The following is a 13,168-nucleotide window of genomic DNA, read 5'->3' as shown; positions in this document are numbered from 1 at the left end:
TGAAAATGCAAAGATACAAAATGCAAATGCATGTTTGAAAAGGTGTTACTCAAGAGTGATCATCTTAAAATAGATTTCATTGAACACAAAATTTTCCGTGCATCAAACAAAACTTTTACATGTAGGGGACAACTTTCAGTCCTAACTTCAACAAAACTTTACATATAGGGGATAACTTTCCCTCCTAACTTCTCTAAAGCCAAGTTAGTTTCCATTCATGCTCAAAAGTTGAGTTATCAGTCTGCTTCTATTCCTTGTAAAGTCAGCTAAATCTATCAGCTTATGGGCCATATTGCTTGTCGGTACTGCGGTTTCTTCCATGCCATTCTCTTTTTCCTTCATATTCTTTGTCAATTCTCGGAGTTGCTCATTTTCCCTTGTAAGAGAACCTTTGTGTTCAAGAAGTTCTTGGATAAGATCTTCGTATATGTTGCAGTTCTTTTTCAGCTTGGTGACCTATGTTATCAACTCTTATGGGGTATTTCCTATGCCAGCATTTTGAAAGGCTTGACTGATCTTCTGGAAATCTTCATGCATGGTTTCCATTTCTGTGCTCAATTTCTTGTTTTGATCCTTCAAATAACATGCTTGAGCTTCATAAAAACCTCCTTTATTTTGAATGCCCTGACTGATACTCTTGTCGTAGAATGCTTTTGGTATCAATCTAACAGGATCTTTATGGAATACTTTTGGTATTAATATAACATGATCTTTGTGTGCATAGCTCGCTTCTATCCTCGGAGTTTCCTCAAGATGTCTTTCCTTGGTTGCGTCATATTTTGTTTGATCATAAAACTTTTTGTCCATTTATGGATTCTTTCCAATTTGATGAATAGTCTTTTAACTCAACACCTTTTGGTTATGCCATGATCATGCAATGCAAACAAAAGAAATCAATATAAACGAGTTAGAGCAATGTAACATGTATAAGAAAAAATAAAAAAAATGGTTAGTACCACTAATGGAAAGAAAAAATTCTATCTACCAAGGTATAAATCCTAACCTCATGCTTTCTAGTTCCATGCTTTGTTTAAAAAAAAATAACCTAACTGCATGATTTTTAGTTCCATGAAATCAAATAAATTAAAAGCTAGAGCTTATTTCTCCTTTGTGTACACCTATAAATAGGGTTTTAGTATTGTCTTAGATCAGGAGAATTTTTAAGGTTTATTATATGTAGGGTTTCAGTTCTAAGAGTAAAGGTACTCGAACTGTCCTTGTTGATGCCCCCTTGGGCTATCAAACCCTCAATCCTAGTCCATTACAAATTTAAACGGATCGAGTTCAATTCGAGGGGACACATTTCTCTATGTCTGACACGGAGAATAAATTCTCACGAAGATATAGAGCATATGAACCCTGAAAGTTACTTGTTAAATTTAACACAGAGAATAAATTCTCACGAAGACGTCGCTTTCACTCCCACTTAAAAGGGACAAGCTTGATTATAAAGCTTTTGTTATGCAATGCATGTGTTGTGTGTGAAGAGAAATTTTCACACAAAAATTGATATCTAAAAAGTAATTAAATACATATACAAGGGTATAAAATAAATTGAAAAATAAAAAAAGAATCATAAATTAAATAAAATTGGATTCTCAATTTCTAATTATAGAGACAATATATAATCAAATTAGGTTTGACCAGGGTCCCCAGCGGAGTCGCCAAGCTGTCGTAACTGGTTTTTGTCCGGGCACGAAATTTTTACTTGACGGGAAAAGTGATGTGAATAAATGGTTTTTAAAATGTTTTGGGAGTCGCCATCGGCCTTTTGGGTTAGGTAGGTCGAATACCTAAAAAATATCTTTTAAAAGAGTTTTTAAGAAAACATCAGTTAAAAGATAAATTGGTCTGCGTTTAACCAAAAATTCATTCTTTTTAATAATAAAAAGGAATTTGTGGTCTGTTACCTTTGGGGAAGGATTAGCACCCCCACAACGCCCAAAATTGGTCATTGTCGATTATAAATTGTCTCTAACAATAGAATTTTAAGAATTCGAATATGAATTTAATTTACGATCCTGTTTTTATTCAATTGGATAATAAGGAAGAAAAATATTAAAATAATTTTTATAAATTATAAATAAGGTATTTATTTATTTACAAATATCAGAATAGGACTTCTAGTTGCTTTAAGACAACACATTTCTTTAATATTAATAAATAAATAAATATTAATAAGACATTTCTTAAAAAATAAAAATAATAATATATATATAATTTATAAAAGTAGGATATTTATTTATTTAAAAATATCAGAAAATGACTTCTAGTTGCTTTAAGACAGCCCAGTTCTTAATATTTAAAAATAAATAAATATTATTAATTTACAAAATTAATCAAATAATATATATTAATATGACTGAAATAAAATAATAATTAAAATATTGAATTAAACATATTGAAATTTAAAGAATAAAATTAAATATAATTAAACAGTGACTAAAATAAATAAAATTAAAACTATAGTATTAAAATACAGAATATATAAATTAATAAACTAAAATGAACATTATTAAAAAATCAGTAACTAAAATATAAAATATAAAACCTAAAGATCCTAATTTGAATTATTAAAAAGATATGTACTAACAATGTAATTTAGCCTTAATATTAATTATTCGAGTTAAAATAAATGTAATCAAAATTTTAAGGACTAAATATGTTATTTACCCTAAATATATATATAAACATGCAATGATTAAATTATAAATAAAACAAAATTAGAAGACAAAATTAATATATGCATAAATGTAATTCTAGTTACTAAAATGGAAGTTTACAAATTCTGAATGGATGCAGAGATGATTTTCCCAATAAGGAAATTACAGAGACACCCTCCCCCAAAACAGTGTCGTGTGGGGGAGGGTATTTAAACCCTTTTAAACCGGCCCTAAGGGCCATTATTTCATTTTTCTGGTTTTGCTTCTCTCTCTTTAGAGAGAGAAGCTCTCGTTTTCCCTCGACGGAGAAGAAAATTGGCCACCTTTTCCGGCGCCGAGCACCGCCGTGATGGCCGAAAATTCCCAAATTACCCCAAAATAAAGTTGTGAACACTCTAAGACCGATTCTAACCTCATTTTCCCCTAAAATGCTCCGAAATTACCTAGATCTACGGAAATAAGTTCGGTATTTCGGTTTCCTTGGGGGCTCATGTAGGTTTCGATAGTCGTGCTCCTTCCTCGATAAGTGTTTCTCATCTTTTGGTTTTTTTGTTATGGGTTTTGATTGTTGTCGGTTGTGGTTGTTGTTTGGTTCTTGTCTTCTTTCTGTTTCATTTGTTGTCGATCTGTCTTGATTTCACAGGTGTGGTGGCTTTTATAGCCACCATCGAGGAAAGCCACCATCGAGGATGCTCTCGGACCGGTCCCAGAGATGAGTTTTGGTGAGTCACCGAACCTGTGGTGAGTCACCGAACCTGTGGTGACTCACCGAAGAATGGGACGCGTGGACGGCTGGAATGACTCTTCTGGGAGCTTCGACTGGCGTCGTGGCAGTGTAGAACGTCGGTAGCGGATGGTGGCAACAGAGGCGCCGTCGCGTGGTCCCTAGGGTATCATAACCCTATGGTTTCTTGTTGGATATCTCTGGACCGTTGGATCTTGCCAGATCCAACAGATGATGGTGGATGGCGGCTGGGATGAGATGTGTGAAACCCTGGGGTTTCCTCTGTATCCGGGTTGAGTCTCCACTTAGGCCTGAACTGGGCTCCGGGATCTTGTAAATGGGTCGGGTTTGTAAATGGGCTTCAGGACTCTGGGCCTCCAATGTATTTGTGGGCTTATAAAAATATTTGTAATTATATTTATTTAATAATAATAATAAATAGTAATAATAGTAATAATAATAGTAATAAATATAATAATAATAATAATATAATAATTTTAGAATGGAAAAATTGATGTCTACACCTCTAATTCGGATCTGTGATAGGGTGCAGGAGGTGACTCAACTAAACTCAAATCTGAAATGACAGTCTCCTCACTGGATCAATCTTGGTGATATTTCAATCGTGATAAGATTCTTTGTCTTCGATCCTAACTCTACCAAAGAAGCTGGAGCTTTTATCTTCATTAGAAGGGTCATTCACTTCCGGATGATCCGAATTCAGGTTCTTGCTGTTGCCAATGCCATCTTTGTTCTTACCTTTTTTAGACCGAGTATTTTCTAAGTAACTGAAGGAAACAACAAACTTTCTTCACTTTTTCTTGAAGTTTAGCTTGGACCTTCTTCAAAAGCTCCACAATCTACTTCTCCCTTGGAGTCGGGTCTGCACTGACTTGAAATTTTGTGGAATCCTAGAGCGAGAGAAATAGATCCATTTTAGAAGATAACACTACAAAATCATCTAGATTTTCAATACCATCTTTATCTTCATTTGGCCTATCCCTACCTTGAAACTCATGTCTTTGACTTGAGAAATCAAGGATACTCATGTGACCCCCAGCACATGCTTTGCATGGTAAAGACATTCCATAGGAACCACATTTTGTAGATCTAACCTTCACCTGTGAACAAATTCTGGGGTTTGTATGTGAAGAGCAAAAAGATCAAGCCACTACACTTTTGTACTCACAGTGGTTAGGAGCCAAGATGCCAATAGTTTGTCTTGTTGCCTATATACCATAAAGGTTGGGTTCTCTTCTTCTTGCCCTGAGTCATTCGTAACAAACTCACTAGGAGAGGAAGTGTCAGTAGACACATATTTCAACAGACCATATCCATCAATAATCAACATTACTTGATCCTTCCACAAGAGGTAAGTGCTTTCTTACAACTTTACAATGTCATGTTTAGGAATGTGTTGAACATTCAAACTAACCGGAGAAGACGCCATGGAAATCAGTCAAGCAAGCACACTGATCAAGAAATCAAGAACGATCTTTGTACCACCTGACCTTCAAGACTCGTAACTACCTTCAGCACCTAACTGTCACCGCGAATGAACTAATTGCATCGAGAAAGAGAAGCGAACAGAGAAGGACTCCATGATTTGGCGACTGATACCATGTTATAATATTGCTCTAAGGACGATGAACAGTGTAGAGTAAACAAGAAAATGAAAAATAGCTGGAACACAAAACTTCATTCATCTCAACATATTACTCTTAATAACTGAGAGATGTATTTATACAATTGGCTAACACAAATCAAGAAGCTTAACAGCTCATAACCACCTCAACTAACCCTTAACATCCTAACAGTATTTAACACCTAACAACACGTGGAGGATTAGTTAAAACCAACTCATCTCCAGCTCATACACCAACATTCCCCTTACTTTACTAGTGGTTTTCCTCAAGTTCTTTCACAGCACGTGAAAGATTAGTTAAACCAAACCATCTCCAGCTCATGCACCAACATTCCCTTTACTTTGTTGCTGTCTCCAGATGACCGTACTACAGGCATAAAGTTTGTGGAGGAGATAGTGTCACAATTAGACCGACCTTCTCCTCTCGTGCCAGCATAAGGAAAAACTCCTTCATTGAACACAACATGTCATGAGATGAAGATTCTTCCACTATCATCTAAGCATTTGTATCCTTTATGCAAATGACTATATCCAAGAAACGTGCACCGTTTTGACCTATAATCTAGCTTATGTTAGTTGAATGGTCTTAACAAAGGAAAGCAGGCACACCCAAAAATCCTAAGCATGGAATAATCATGAGTTTGCTTGTAGAGAACCTCAAAAGGAGACTTGCCACCTAACACTTCAGTTGGTAAGCGATTTATTAAATAAACGGCTGAAACAAATGCATGGCTCCAGAAATTTAAGGGTAGTTCAGCCTCAGCTAGAAGTGCTAATCCCACTTCAACAACATGTTTGTGCTTCCTCTCGGCTTTCCCATTTTGTTCAGACGTACTTGGACAGGAAATCCTTTATTGTATACCATTAGCAAAGAACCAGCCTTTGAGAGCTTGATACTCTCCTCCTTCATCAGTCTGAACGACTCTAACCTTAAAGTCAAATTGAACCTCTACCATCTTGTAGAAATTTAAGAAGCATTGTATAACTTCAGATTTCCTTTTCAGTAGATAAACCCAAGTATGTATACTATGTACATCTATAAAGGACACATAATACGAATAACCATCAGTAGAGATAACAGGTGATGGACCCCAAACATCTAAAACAATCAATTTAAAAGGTTCCTTGTATTCAGTTAAGGAATTAAAAAAAGACAATTTATGACCCTTGCTTTGTAAACATGTTGTAAATACATGAGACATCTTATTTTCACTAGAACTGACACCACAAGTCTTCATTACAGCTCGAACAGCAGCCATCGAAGAGTGACCAAGGCGTTTGTGCCACAAATATATTGAACTTGATGCTTTCGAGACATTATTCAATTGCCAACCCGAGCGCCTTGCAGTGTGTGGTAGCAACTGATACAGCCCATCATGCGTGAGCCTCCCTTCCAATAAGATCTCTTGAGTCTGTGTGTCCTTCATAAAACAGTCAAACGGGTGAAACTCTACAAAGACCTTATTATCACGAGTGAACTGTGACACAGACATCAGATTCTTCTTTATGTTTGGTACATGAAGAACATTTTGTAGCAACAAGGGCTTCGATTTACTCATCAGACATAACTATCATATATGTGCAATCTTAACCCCTTCTCCATTTCCCATAAGTAGAGTATTATTACCTGTGTAAGCTGTACTAGAATTGAAGGCAGTCAAATCATTGGTAACATGATGTGTAGCTCCTGTATCTGGATACCAGACGGCATCAGTAGGTGTAACTGAGGTATTGACTGAAGGAACTATGGAAATGAAAGCAGCTGGTGAAGATGACATCGATGAACCAAAAGGGTTCTTTCCAGCAGAAGAACTAAAAGATAGATCACTCGAGGCTACACTCATATGGGGCATTCCTACTGGATACGCAACCTAAGAGGTGAATAAGTGATCATTGGTAGTACGGTACTGAACCAAGCGATTGCATGCCAGGAAAGACTGAGTTAACACATGGATGACACAAGAACACATGAGTCTGAGCAAAACCATAATTCACCAAATGATTATACGCTTGCATGCTGACAGCAGGTTGTTGTTTATCACCCGAGAAGGCACGCGACTGTCTTCAGCCTTCATTTATTGATGTAGTGGAGTCAGGGACCCCAGAATAGTCTCGATCAAACCTATGATAACACTTCTGTACAACGTGGCCAAACTTTCCACACAGTTGACACTGAGGTCGATTAGAACTGTTGAAACGACCACGACCTCTGCCTCAGAAATTATCATTTTGTTGAACCTTTATGGAGTTTGGTTGTGACTGAGGTGCAGAAGTACTAGTGGGCTTCAATTCATCTTTATCACTAGAATTAACAGTCATATTAGCTGAGGCACTTTCATATAGAAAAAGCTTTTGTCGAGCTTCACAATCAAGAAGCATCTCAGTTAGAAAGTTCAATGACAGGGAATCTCGAGAGGCTATAGCAATTATGGACTCAAACTCTATGGAAAAGCCGGCCAAAAGAACACTGACATGTTCTTGCTCAGTCACTAAACTTCCTGCTGCATTTAGCATATCAAAAATGGACTTGACTTTTGCCAGATACTCACTTACTGTTAAACCAGCCTTCCTTTGTGAGTGAAGGCTATGTCTAAGGGCTGATATCTTTGCACTAGACCTTGCACCAAAAAGTCGTGAAATGGCACTCCAAATAGCAAGAGTTGTCGTGAGACCAGTGAGATGAGGGAGAACTTCTGTACTCACAGTGGTTAGGAGCCAAGATGCCAAGAGTTTGTCTTGCTGCCTATATACCACAAAGGTTGGGTTCTCTTCTTCTTGTCCTGAGTAGACACATATTTCAACAGACCATATCCATCAATAATCAACATCACTTGATGCTTCCACAAGAGGTAAGGGCTTTCTGAAAACTTTACTATGTCATGTTTAGGAATGTGTTGAACATTCAAACTAACCGGAGAAGACGCCATGGAAATCAGTCAAGAAAGCACACTGATCAAGAACGATCTTTGTACCACCTGACCTTCAAGACTCGTAACTACCTTCAGCACCTAACTGTCACCGCGAATGAACTAACTGCATCGAGAAAGAGAAGCGAATAGCGAACAACGAAGAAGGACTCCAGGATTTGGCGACTGATACCATGTTATAATATTGCTCTAAGAACGATGAGCAGTGTAGAGTAAACAAGAAAATGAAAAATAGCTGAAACACAAAACTTCATTCATCTCAACATATTACTCTCAATAATTGAGAGATGTATTTATACAATTGGCTAACACAAATCAAGAAGCTTAACAGCTCATAACCACCTCAACTAACCCGTAACATCCTAACAACATTTAGTAGCCTGACAACACATGGAGGATTAGTTAAAACCAACTCATCTCCAGCTCATACACCAACACGGAAATATCTGAGCAAAAAGATAGTGAAATGTATAACATTGATGATTTGACATATACAACATCAATAATATGGTATGTATCACATCATTCAATGAATGACCAAGTACAAATACATCGTCAATTAAGTATATTTGAGAATGTTACATTAACAATATGTGTTGACTGTAAGTCAATTAACGGTTTTCATCCAATCGATGTTATTTTACTTAAAAATTAAAATCTTAAGGTTTAGTTTTATCATTATACTGCTTTATACTGCCTAATGAGAAACTGTTGTATATTGTTTTCATTAAAAGGGAAAGAAAACGTGGAACACATGCGTCGGGGGATCCAACGCATCGGGCCCTGGAGCCACGCGTATCGTAGACTCGGACCATTCTCTCCTAATCTCTCTCTCCGCTAACGAACTTGACATGCAAATGACCAATTCCAATTCATAACCAAAGCTTTCATTTTTCTCTCTTCCCCCCACAACTACTCATTCTTTTATTCCTTTCTTACCTTAATGTTTATGCTATAATATCCTTAATTTCCCCCATCTTTTCTTCTAAACAGTTCCATACTGTACTTTGGGTAAATGTTAACGTCCTAACACAAGGAGGGTATGGATAAAACGAAGCTATCCGAATGGGGCGAGAAACTGAAAACGGGCGGAGCTCAAATGAGTAGAATGGTGAGTGGGAAAATGAAAGAAATCCTTCAAGGCCCCACACCCGAATCCAGAATCGTCGACGAGGCCACATTGGACACATTACAAGAACCCAACTGGGGATTGAACATGAAGATATGTGCCATGATCAACAGCCTAGACTTCGAAGCAACCGATATCGTTAGGGCCATCAAGAAGAAGATATCGGCCAAAAACAACGTCACCCAATCGTTGAGCCTTGATTTGTTGGAATCTTGTACCACGAATTGCGCCAATGTGGCTTCCGAGGTGGCTTCCGAGGGAGTGTTGGAAGAGATGGTGAAGATGATCGAGAATCCGCACACCCATCGAGGAAACAGAGGAAGGGCTTTGCAGTTGATAGGTGTTTGGGGACAGTCCCGGGATCTTGCTCACCTGCCTGTGTTTCACCGAACTTTATGTGGTAAAACCCCCTTTTTTCTGTTAAATTGCCTTTCAAATGTGCCAAACACTAATAGCATGTAAGATATCATGCATTTAAAGAGAGTAGTTCTCCAGCATTTTGCTTACCTTTTCCCCTATAAAGCAGAGCTTGAAAGAAAAAAGTGATCCACCGGTAGCCAACGGGACATGCACCCCTTTGCACTTTACCTTGGAGTCTTGCATGAGTTTGCCTCCCTCGGAAAACTATCCTGTCGATAACACGGAGCCATACAGCGGTGATTTTTACCTATAGTTATGCTAGTCTTTCCGCCGAAGAAAAGAAGGAAGTTTTTGAAGTAACTCGGAACAGCCTTGAGGTGCTTTCTAGCATGTTGAGTAAGGAAACAGAGCCGAAACCTACATTGGTAATTACCCTGCTTTTGGCATGAAATCATGATTTTAACTGTGATTGTGTACTTTGTATTTCACGGTCCTTTCTGCAAGACACACATTTATGCTTATGTAGTCATTTGGCATGGCAGTAAATGAAATGTTATTGTATTTTAGCTTTTGTTATATCTTTCCATATGATATTATCAACTTCATCATGAAGCTTTTTGTTCTTCCTATGTAATCTTGAGTGATTGCAGGACGAGCTGACGGAGAGCATGTTTAAGAAGTGCAAGCAGTCACAGCCTGTTATTCAGATGATCATAGAAAGCACTACTGATGACGATGGAGTTCTCTTCGAGGCACTGAATCTACATGATGAGCTTCATCAGGTCATCTCCAAATTTGAGGAACTGGAAGCTGACTCAAAGTCCGAAAGACAGCTTAACGAAAACTCTGGCACCACTGAGGCTAATCCCATTGTTCCTTTCGAGGCTTGTAATGAAAATATGATGGGTGCCCCCCATTCTACCAATGAGGAATTCAAGGTGATTGCATCTCCCACCTTCCATAAGGAAACCATGAGTGTTGCAGAGGTAGTAGATGGTAATGAGCCAGCAGTAACAATAAAGCATGATTGAGAATGAGTAGTTAAAGAGTGTTTCCCAAGTTTAATTTACAATGCATGACTTCTTGTGCTGGCAACTTATGGTTGAAACACTAAGTAGCGAATAAGATTATGAAGACCAGTCCCAATGAATGCTAGTTTATCAGGTCCTTTAATAATGTTTTGTACTGCTAATACAGACATATATGAAGTTCGTATTCGATACATTTGTCGTATTTCAATCCACGGATTCAGACTCCTGATTTCGATTCTTTCTCAAACACATTGCAAATTCTAAACACAATATATATATGCTTTATTTTGTTAAATTTACTTAATTATTTTTCCTATTTGTTGTTGGATAATTATATGTGTTTTAGCATACAAAAAGCCATTCCTTTTTATAACCTATTAAACAAGTTATCCAAACAGGTCGAAGAAGAAAAAAAAAGAAACACCAATTCTTTTTAGCCAAGAAGAAGCTATTTCAAGGTTTGCAAACCTGGCATGGGCTAAAATTTAATTCATGCATTTGACTCTAAATTTGGCGCCTGTTCTTTGTTTATCTGTCTTCATTAAATCTCTTCACCTTCAGGGATTTAGTTTCCGTCTGGTTCCATTTCCCAGCTATGGGGAAGAAAAAAGAAACGAAGAACAAATCGAAAGATTCTGGCAGGGTTCAGGATCAAAACATGGCTAATGCATTTGAATATGAGATTGCCCTCCAAGTTCAAGAACCCAATGAGGAAACCTGTGAAGAACCTTCATTAGTTCCAGAAAATGGAAAGAATGTTTCAAAAGGGAAAGAAGCTAAGTCAATATAAGGCCCTGGTCGAATTCAGGTGTCGAGTTGAAGAGTCGATTCTCGGGAATTATCTCTTGGGGAAACCTAGCAGCGAAGTTAGTCGAGAAGAAAACGCGGCAATTGAAGAACTGAAAGAGATTAAACTTTGGGGTGTGCCTTTGTTGCCAAGCAAACGCCATGAAGGAACAGATATAGTGTTGTTGAAATTCTTGAAAGCCAAAGATTACAAGGTTAATGAGGCTTTCGAAATGCTTAGCGGGACGTTAAAATGGCGGAAGGAATTCAAAGTCGATGAAATCATCGAAGAAAACCTGGGTGATGATTTTGATAACCTAGGATATCTAAATAGCAGAGACAAGGAAGGTCACCCTCTGTATTACAACATGTATGCTGCCTTGAAAGACAATCAAATCCAAAAATGAAATACGTGGAGAGTTCAATTCTTGGAGAAGGCTATCAAGGAACTCAAGTTTGAAGCCGGTGGAGCGAACTCCATTGTTCAGATCTTAGATTTGAAGCACTCATCGGGGCAAACCACAAAGGAACTTCGTTCTGTTTCTCGAAAATCTTGGAAGTTGTTACAAGATCCTTATTCCGAGTTCATCCATCGAAATGTAAGAGCAAAATATGTGTGTGTATAATCGATCAATATCATAACCATTGAGATGCTTGCAGATAATTATAAATGTTCCCTTGTGGTTTTATATATCCCATGTGTTTTCTTCACGGCTGAAAGCTCAAACTGAGAACGGTAGGGTTGTGATTGCCAGACCAGGGAAAGTTACCAGCACTCTTCTCAAGTAAGCAATGCCATAATAATTTACTCATGAATTATAGTTTTTCCGATGTCAAATCTTCCATTGTCATCTTCTTGTTTCGAAACTAGATTTATACCTCCAGAAAACCTCCCGGTCGAATACGGAGGTCTCAAAAGAGAGAACGACGGAGAGTTTTCCACAGAAGACAAGGCTTTAGTTGTTAAGGCCAAAGCAAATACTACTGAGCACATCCAAATTCCAACCACTAAGGTACAAATATAGTAATCTTGTAAGAAAATAAGCAATGTACATATGTGATTATATCAGGCTGGAATGACAATGATTTGGGATTTAACGGTGGTGGGAGCATGGGACGTATCGTACAAGGAAGAGTTCATCCCGGACGATGAAGGATCTTACAGAGTGTTAATCCAAAACGAGAAGGATAAGAAGAAAGGAGGGAGTGTTGGGAATTCATTTTATATTAGTGAACCAGGGAAGATTGTTATTTCCATTGCTAACTTTTTGCTCAAGAAAAAGAAGATTCTTTATAGGTACAAAACCAAACCCACCTTTCCAGTGTACGCAATGATTAAAAAGTAGGAAGTAGTAAATTTAACCTACCGTACAAAACAAGGGGAAACCCCCTCGTCCCATGTATTGCTTGTTTCTTTGTAATTCACTACAAGAATTTAGATGGTTTCAACAAAATTATTTATGGCCAAAAGTACTAAATTTATCACGATATATTTATTCTGATTAATTTTATTTGTTGTCGTGTTTGTTAGAACAACCTTGTCATGTAAAGTATATTGTGACAAAATTGTATTCGTTACCATAGTATATTATTTTTTGTAATAATAAAATTTCATTAATATAATTAACTTATTGCAATAAAATATTTGTCACAATCAATTAACCATTTTGTCAAGAGAAGTAAATTTTTTCATAACTAACTTATATTTAAGCATCAAATATAAAGGGTTTTTGGGACGAAAATACATAAGGCAATAAAAATTATTTTGTCGCAATTGCTATTTCGTCACTAAATGTAACTTACAGAGATAAAATATTTGTTAAAATAAAATAATTATTTTATCACAAAAAGTAAATTTCGTCACAATTAAGTTAAATTATAACATCAAACAAAAAAACTTTTC

The 13,168-nt window shown here is 37.0% G+C and overlaps 2 pseudogenes; both read left to right on the top strand.

Moving 5' to 3' along the window:
* The first annotated feature begins 8,991 nt into the window (after window positions 1-8,991).
* Window positions 8,992-10,479, top strand: LOC120203275 (annotated as a pseudogene).
* Window positions 10,480-11,074: 595 nt separating this feature from the next.
* On the top strand, window positions 11,075-12,611 carry LOC120203274 (annotated as a pseudogene).
* Window positions 12,612-13,168: the final 557 nt, after the last annotated feature.

This window comes from Hibiscus syriacus, unplaced genomic scaffold, assembly GCF_006381635.1.
Source record: "Hibiscus syriacus cultivar Baekdansim isolate YM2019G1 unplaced genomic scaffold, ASM638163v2 tig00009567_pilon, whole genome shotgun sequence".
Classification (NCBI taxonomy): Eukaryota; Viridiplantae; Streptophyta; class Magnoliopsida; order Malvales; family Malvaceae; genus Hibiscus; species Hibiscus syriacus.
The sequence above is the reverse complement of the archived record's forward strand: the minus strand, read 5'-3'. Positions and strand labels throughout refer to the sequence as shown.